We start from the raw sequence: 7,291 nt of genomic DNA on the forward strand, positions 1-7,291 counted from the left end.
GGAAGGAAGGAAGGAAGGAAGGAAGGAAGGAAGGAAGGAAGGAAGGAAGGAAGGAAGGAAGGAAAAAGGCCTAATCTAATAAATTGTTGGTTGATAAAGTCACAGTGCTACTTTTTTCATTTGCATTTTAATAGACTGAAAAGCTTTTAAGAACCAAAGGAATTGATCTCTATTGATGAAGTGTTAGGAAATATAATTCACACTGAGCAGAATTTCCACGTATGCCCACATACACACACACACACACACACACATATCCCCCAACCAGCCATATCACTAGAAAATTGCCTACTTTTACTAAGAAATCTGACACAATGTATAATAACTACGGAAAAGTCAGAGATTACAGATTTAGACCTGAAAGCAACCTTGGAGATAATCTAGTCCAACCTCTTCACTTTATAAATGAGGAAACCGAGGCCCAGAGAAATTAAGTGACTCACACAGCTGGTAAATGTCTATGGCAGAATTCAAATGCAGGTCTTCCTAATTCCAAGTCCAGCACCATGAACTACACTATGCTGCCTCTTATGAAGAAGCATATGCATACCGTGGTGTCAGAGATTGTTATGACATAATAGAAAGAATATTGAATCCACTGTTAGGAGGCCATTCAATTAGGCCTGTGACCTTAACCACTCTAAGCCTCAGTTTTAAAATCTATTAAATGGTGATAATAATATCTATTCCACCTACCTTGAACAGTTGTAAAGAGCAATAAAATAATGGATGAATAGCAGTATAAGATGCTGCTATAATAACAATAGATTTACCCAAAACTACAATAACAATAAACACATAAACTTGAGAACCAATGATAGAGGAGGAAAAACAAGAAATCTTTGAGAGAGAGAGAGAGAGAGAGAGAGAGAGAGAGAGAGAGAGAGAATCCTAAAAACAACATTTTAAGGGAGGTACATAAGGGTCGGAAAAGACAGGAAGACCTGACTTCACATTTGGCCTCAGACACTCACTAGCTATGTGACCCTGGGCAAGTCACTTAACCTCTGTTTGCCTTAATCCACTGGAACAGGAAATGGCAAGCCACTCCACTACCCTTGCCAAGACAACCCCATGGACAGTATGGGCCATGGGGCCATGAAGAGTCGAACATGACTGAACGACAATAACATAAGGACAGAATCAGAAAAATAAGGTTCAAATCTCAATTCTGTGCTTTCTCCATGCACTTAGACTTTCTAAGCCTCAGTATCCTCATCCATAATGAGGTTATAAATAATAGCTAACATTTATATTTTAAGGCTTGCAAAGTGCTTTCCATATATTTTCTCATTTTCATCCTCATAACAACACTGTGAGGTAAATACTATTATTAACCTTGTTTTAAGAATGGGAAAGTTGAGATTCAAAGTAGTTATCATGCCCCATTAATAATGTAAAACCTCCATACTGAATCATTCTGTGAGATGACTATCTGCATTTTTGTATAATTTTTCAATAAACAATTTATCCAACATGCTAGGGGCCTTCCTCTACTCCTTTTTGCAAGTGCTAATTGTACATTGCAAGTACTAACACTCAGACACCTTACTGACTCTTGTCTACTATATAAGACCAGCCCACCTCTTTTCATATTTTTAATAATGTCTTTTATGCCATTTTTCACATGTAAGTCATCTCGGCTGCTGACTAATGGAACTTTACATTGTCGTTTAGGTTACTTGTCATTTTAATTCTTCCAAGCCCATGCTGTTCCACAGTTCCCAGCCATGTAGCTACAGAGAATAGTGGCATCAAGAAGAGGTGTTTTTCTGTGAATCATTTAAATCATTGCACAATTCCCCAAGTGTAATCCAGCTCAAGAGAGGCGGTAAGGTGTAGTGGACAGAAAGTCATTAAGACACTAGCACAAAATTATATTGTCTATATCCTGTAAATATGTATCTTCTGACATGCTACATGTTATCTTCCCCAATAGCATGTAAGCTCCCTGTGAGCAGGGAATGTTTTATTTCTGCCTTTATATCCAAGTGCGTAGCACAATGCCAGGCACACAATATGTGACTGATACAGGCTTGTTGGTTGGTCGATTGAAAAGTCATCTAAGATATAATATAAAAAGAAAGTCAAAGTCACTGTACTTCGCTTCTTTAAAAAAAAAAAAAAAAACAGCAGCTGTAGCCATGGAAATTAAATTCCCTAGGAACCCTGAAAAGACTGAGAATGGGAGTTTCCTTACTAGGAGCTCTCTAAACAAGCAAAATCATAGGACCCTGTAACACAGTAAATGCCATAAAAATGTTATCACTATTATTATATTATGTTATAGTATATTAAGCCATAATATATTAATTATATTAATATATCTATTAATTATATCTTGTATAATCATGTCATGTTATACATTTTATTATATAATCTATTAATAATAATTATGTTTATTATTGTTATGTATTATATATATTATTATTACCTCTAATGGGCCTATATCCCAAAGAGAGCAAAGAAAAAGGCAAAGAAGCCATGTATACAAAAATATCTATAGCAGCTCCTTTTGCGGTGGCAAAGAATTGGAAACTAAAGGGGCGCCCATCAACTAGGGAGTGGCTAAACAAATTACAGCATAATAATATAATGGAATACTATTGTGCCATAAGAAGCCAAAGTGATAATAAGAACAGCGTGCCTTTATACACCACTTTGAAGCTTCCAAAGCTCTGTATAAATACCCCACTTTATCCTACAACAACAATGATTGCAGCTTACATTGCCATAGATTTTTACAGCTCTAACACACTTCCATTTCCTGGGAAGTCCTGGGCTGAGGTGCCCTGAAATCCAGTCTGATAACATTCTTTTTGGTTTTTGTTTGTTTGTTTGTTTGTTTGTTTGTTTGTTTTACAAGAGTAAACTTCAGGACTTGGTTGCTGGTGCCCCTTACTGGCTTGTTGTTTTCCTTGGGCTGGATCTTCCACCACTAGCTCAGATTTGGGAAAGAAGAAAATAATAATTGATATTCATAAAGCACTTTAAAGTTTTCAGGTGCTCTAGATAATTATGCCCCTTGAGCTTCACAGTAACCCTCTGAGGTAGGGAACAACAACCTTGGAAGCTAAGTGTTATTATTATCCCTATTTTATAGGAGAGAAAATTGAGGTAAACAGAGGTTAAGTGACTTAACCAGCAAATAAGTGTCTATGATATTGTTGTTGTTGAGTCACTTCAATCGTGTTCAACTCTTTGTGACTCCATTTGGGGTTTTTCTGGGCAAAGATACTGAAGTGATTTGCCATTTCCTTCTCCAGCTCATTTTACAGATGACAAACTGAGGCAAATAGAGTTAAATGACTTGCCCAGGGTCACACAGCCAGTAAGTGTCTGAGACCAGAACTGAACTCATAAAGATGAGCCTTCCTGATTCCAAGCCCAGTGCTCTACCCACTGTGATACCTACCTGCTGTCTGTGATATTACTGAAACTTAAAACGCAAAAGGGAAAGCTGGAAAAGTTTGTGTGAATCAATGCAGAGTAAAATGAATAGAATCAGTCGAAAAATTTCTACAATAACAACAATGTAAATTCAAGCAACTTCAAAAGACTTAAGATTTCTGATCAGTGCAATGTTTAAGAATGATTCCAGAGAAGAGATCACACACACACACACACACACACACACGCACACATGCATACACACACACATCTCCCTATTACTGTCAAGGGCACCACCATCCTTCCAATTACCCAGTTCACCATCTCAGATTCATTTTTTGAATCCTCACTCTGCTTCATCCCTCATCACTTTCCAAAGCTTTTTGCTTCACCATTTGTCTCATCTCTCATCTCTCCCCTTCTCTCTCCTCGCCCCCTGGTCCTTACCCTAATTCAGGCCTTCATCACCTCTCACCTGACCTATTGCAATAGCTTCCCAATGAGTCCTCTCACTTTAAGACTCTCCCCTCTACAATCCGTCCTACCCTGAACTTCGCAAGTGATTTTCCTAAAGTATATGTCTAGCCATGTCACTTAGCTACTCAATAAACTTCAATAGTTCCCTGTAGACTCTAAGACCAAATACTATTTCATTTGTGTGTCTTTTGTCTTTCTTTGTATCCTCAGTACTTAATATAGTGCCTGGCATATAGTAGGTGCTTAATAAATGCTTATTGACCAATTATATATCATTAATAGGTAAACTCCTTGAAATCAGTAACTGTGTTTTTTTTACCTTTTTTGTATCCCCAGGGCTTAGCAGAAAGCCTGACACATAATGTGTACTTAATAAATGTTTGTTGGTTGATTGATTGGTACTGGTCATCCTCTCTTAATTTCAATTTTTGTGCTTTTAGTGTATAAAGTTATGAGTACAGTAGCACATTCATGTAATTTACAAATAAGCAAATATACATATATTGGGTATTCTCATGTTTTTTAGGTTTCACATTCAAAAAAGTTTGGCAACCACTAAATTATACCATGCTGCTTTCCCTTGAAAGAAACACTTACATAGAAGAAATGGAAGAAAGATTATCAGAAAAAGATGCAGATAACATCACCAGGATACAAGAGATAAGGCCCTGGACATCTCACAAAATTTTACTTTTGTTTGTTATTTTATTCCCCTACATGTATAGCACATAGGGGTAGACCCTTTAAGAATGTCAGCTGAAGGGGAAGCTAGGTGGAGCAGTGGATAGAGCATCAACCCTGAAGTCAGGAGGACCTGAGTTCAAATATGGTCTCAGATCAAACATTTGACATTTACTAGCTGTGTGATCCCGGGCAAGTCACTTAACCCCAACTGCCTAAAAAAAAAAAATTAATAAAAAAGGATGTCATCTGAAGAAGGATTACATGCAATTTTTAGGAAGTAGGGCAAGGCAGAAAGGAACAGGACAGCAAAAAATGGCACAGGGGACAAAGTGATAAACATGGAGTCAGAAATATGTGGGTTCTGCTTCTGTCTGTGACATTTCCTTGCTATGTGACTATGGACAAATCCTTAACCTCCCTGAGCCTCAGATCCCTCATCATTCAAATGGTAATAATTATACTGTTTATAGGACCTACTCCAGAGGATTACTGTGAAACTCAAGAGACATAATTGCCAAGAGGACTCTGAAAACTTGAAAGTGCTTTATGAACATCAGTTATTATTATCCCTTTCCCAAAAGCTAAGCTGGTGACAGAAGACCCAGTCCAGGAAAGACAATAAACCAGTAAAGAGCACCAGCAACCAAGTTCTGGAGTTTACTCTTGTTAAAACAAACAAACAAACAAATGTTATCAGACTGGATCTCAGGGTACCTCAGCCCAGGGCATTCCAGAAAATAGAGCTGAAAGATCTATGGAAATATAATCTGCCATCGTTGTTGAATTTGTTTGCCATTTTGGAAATGTTTTTTTGAATGGCAGGAAGTGTAGAAAAGCTTCTAACATGGGGAAACAAACAAACAAATAAAAAAAAACAAGGAAATATACAACCATGAAGTAAATGCTTAGTTTATGAGATGAGAGTATTCCTGAATCAGCTGCATTTCTAAGGCAGATATGAAAAAAGGAGACTCAATTTGCCTGCAGAGAAAAGAAAAAGATAACTAAGAAGAAAAAGATACATTAAAAAGAAGATATATTAAAGCCAAAAAAGAAAGAAAAGAAAGATCCCAGTGCTCTCAAAGAAAGAGAAGCTCCCCAGCATCTGTCCTGTTTGTTCTTCCAATATAACATGTATCGGGATCCCCTAACTATATTTTGGGTAATTCCAACTTTATCAACTACTCCTTCAAAGCCAAATTGGACTTAATGCAATCAATGAAGAACTGTCTGTATGCCAAATGCATCCCCTGCATAACTGACAGTGTAATGGCTGAACCTGAAAAGCTGGGATGAAAGCACCAAGTAGCCCTGAGGATTGCCAACATCCCATGATGGGAATGATTGCCATGCACGCACAAAGTAACCCAGGCAAAGGCTTCCTTAATCCAGAGGGTCACTCAGCACAAATGTTACATTGTGGCTACAGACTCTGGGGACCGTAAGTGAGGAATCGTGAAGATCTCTGGAGTTCCCATTATGTATAATACCCAGAGAATGCCAGATTATTATGGGGCCCCATTGTAACTTCAACAGACAGTACTGCCTCTGATACCAGTCTGCGAAAAACAGATGCAGTTAATCGAGAAACATCATTCTAATCACTTATGTGCACTTTTGTATAAAATAGAGTTAGAGGGATTTAGTTTTTTCTCCCATTCCTAAGTGAATTTTGTATTTTAATGAATTGCTCATTGAATTTGTACATAAATCAACTTTGCTCAGGAAAAAGAAAAGAAAGGCAAAATGAAAGTTTGTTCAGTGCTGGAACATCTCATAGTTACTGGCTCAAAAGACACAAATCAGTGTTTTTGATGGGCCTTGAAAATAGAAGAATAAATATGCAGATTCCAAAATTAATCCAAGTACTCAATGTACTGTTCCTCTCTCTTGCCAGTCTCCCAAAGGTTCTTTCTGAGAGCTGTCAATGCAGCAATGCACTGAATATACTGGGTCTCTTTGTGCCTCTCTTCTTTCTTAAGGCTTCAAAAGGACAAACCTATTGTGCTGAGAAGCATCAAAAGGACTTGTGCCACCCCAAAATATCTCCTTCACCCTTCAGGACCTGAAATTCATACTGTCAAAGTTCTTTGGGCTAAGTTACTGTCACCATAAGACCCCTGTTAAGATATATTTATGTTATGGGAGAGAGGAAGATTCTCCCATTAAAACATTAGTGCACATTAGCACAATAGGTGTTATTATGTCAAGTTAACACCAGCTAAATTCCTAGTATAGCATATGATAAAGGCAGTCAGTAGTATAGTACACAGAATCCTGAATTTGAAATTAAAAAAAAAAACCCACTTGGGCTTAAATCTCAACTCTGCTACTTATTAGTTGTACAACTCTAACCCACCCACCCTCACTCTATGTCACTTAACTTCAGGCAGTTCCTTAGGATTTCTTTAGTCATTGGGGGTAGCAATCTGATTATTAAAAAAGTTCCTACACCTAGGGTTTCCCATAAGAAATCACAGATCAGGGCAGCTAGGTGGTGCAGTGGATAGAGTCAAGAGGACCTCAGTTCAAATCTGACCTCAAACACTTACTAGATGTGTGACCCTGGGCAAGTCACTTAACCCCAATTGAAAAGAAAGAAAGAAAGAAAGAAAGAAAGAAAGAAAGAAAGAAAGAAAGAAAGAAAGAAAGAAAGAAAGAAAGAAAGAAAGAAAGAAAGAAAGAAAGAAAGAAAGGAAGGAAGGAAGGAAGGAAGGAAGGAAGGAAGGAAGGAAGGAAG

At 37.6% G+C, this 7,291-nt stretch overlaps 1 pseudogene; it reads left to right on the plus strand.

Moving 5' to 3' along the window:
• The first annotated feature begins 5,395 nt into the window (after window positions 1–5,395).
• LOC114030240 lies at window positions 5,396–6,078 on the plus strand (annotated as a pseudogene).
• The last annotated feature ends 1,213 nt before the right edge of the window (window positions 6,079–7,291 follow it).

Source organism: Vombatus ursinus, unplaced genomic scaffold (genome assembly GCF_900497805.2).
Source record: "Vombatus ursinus unplaced genomic scaffold, bare-nosed wombat genome assembly UNPS02014946.1, whole genome shotgun sequence".
NCBI classification, from domain to species: domain Eukaryota; kingdom Metazoa; phylum Chordata; class Mammalia; order Diprotodontia; family Vombatidae; genus Vombatus; species Vombatus ursinus.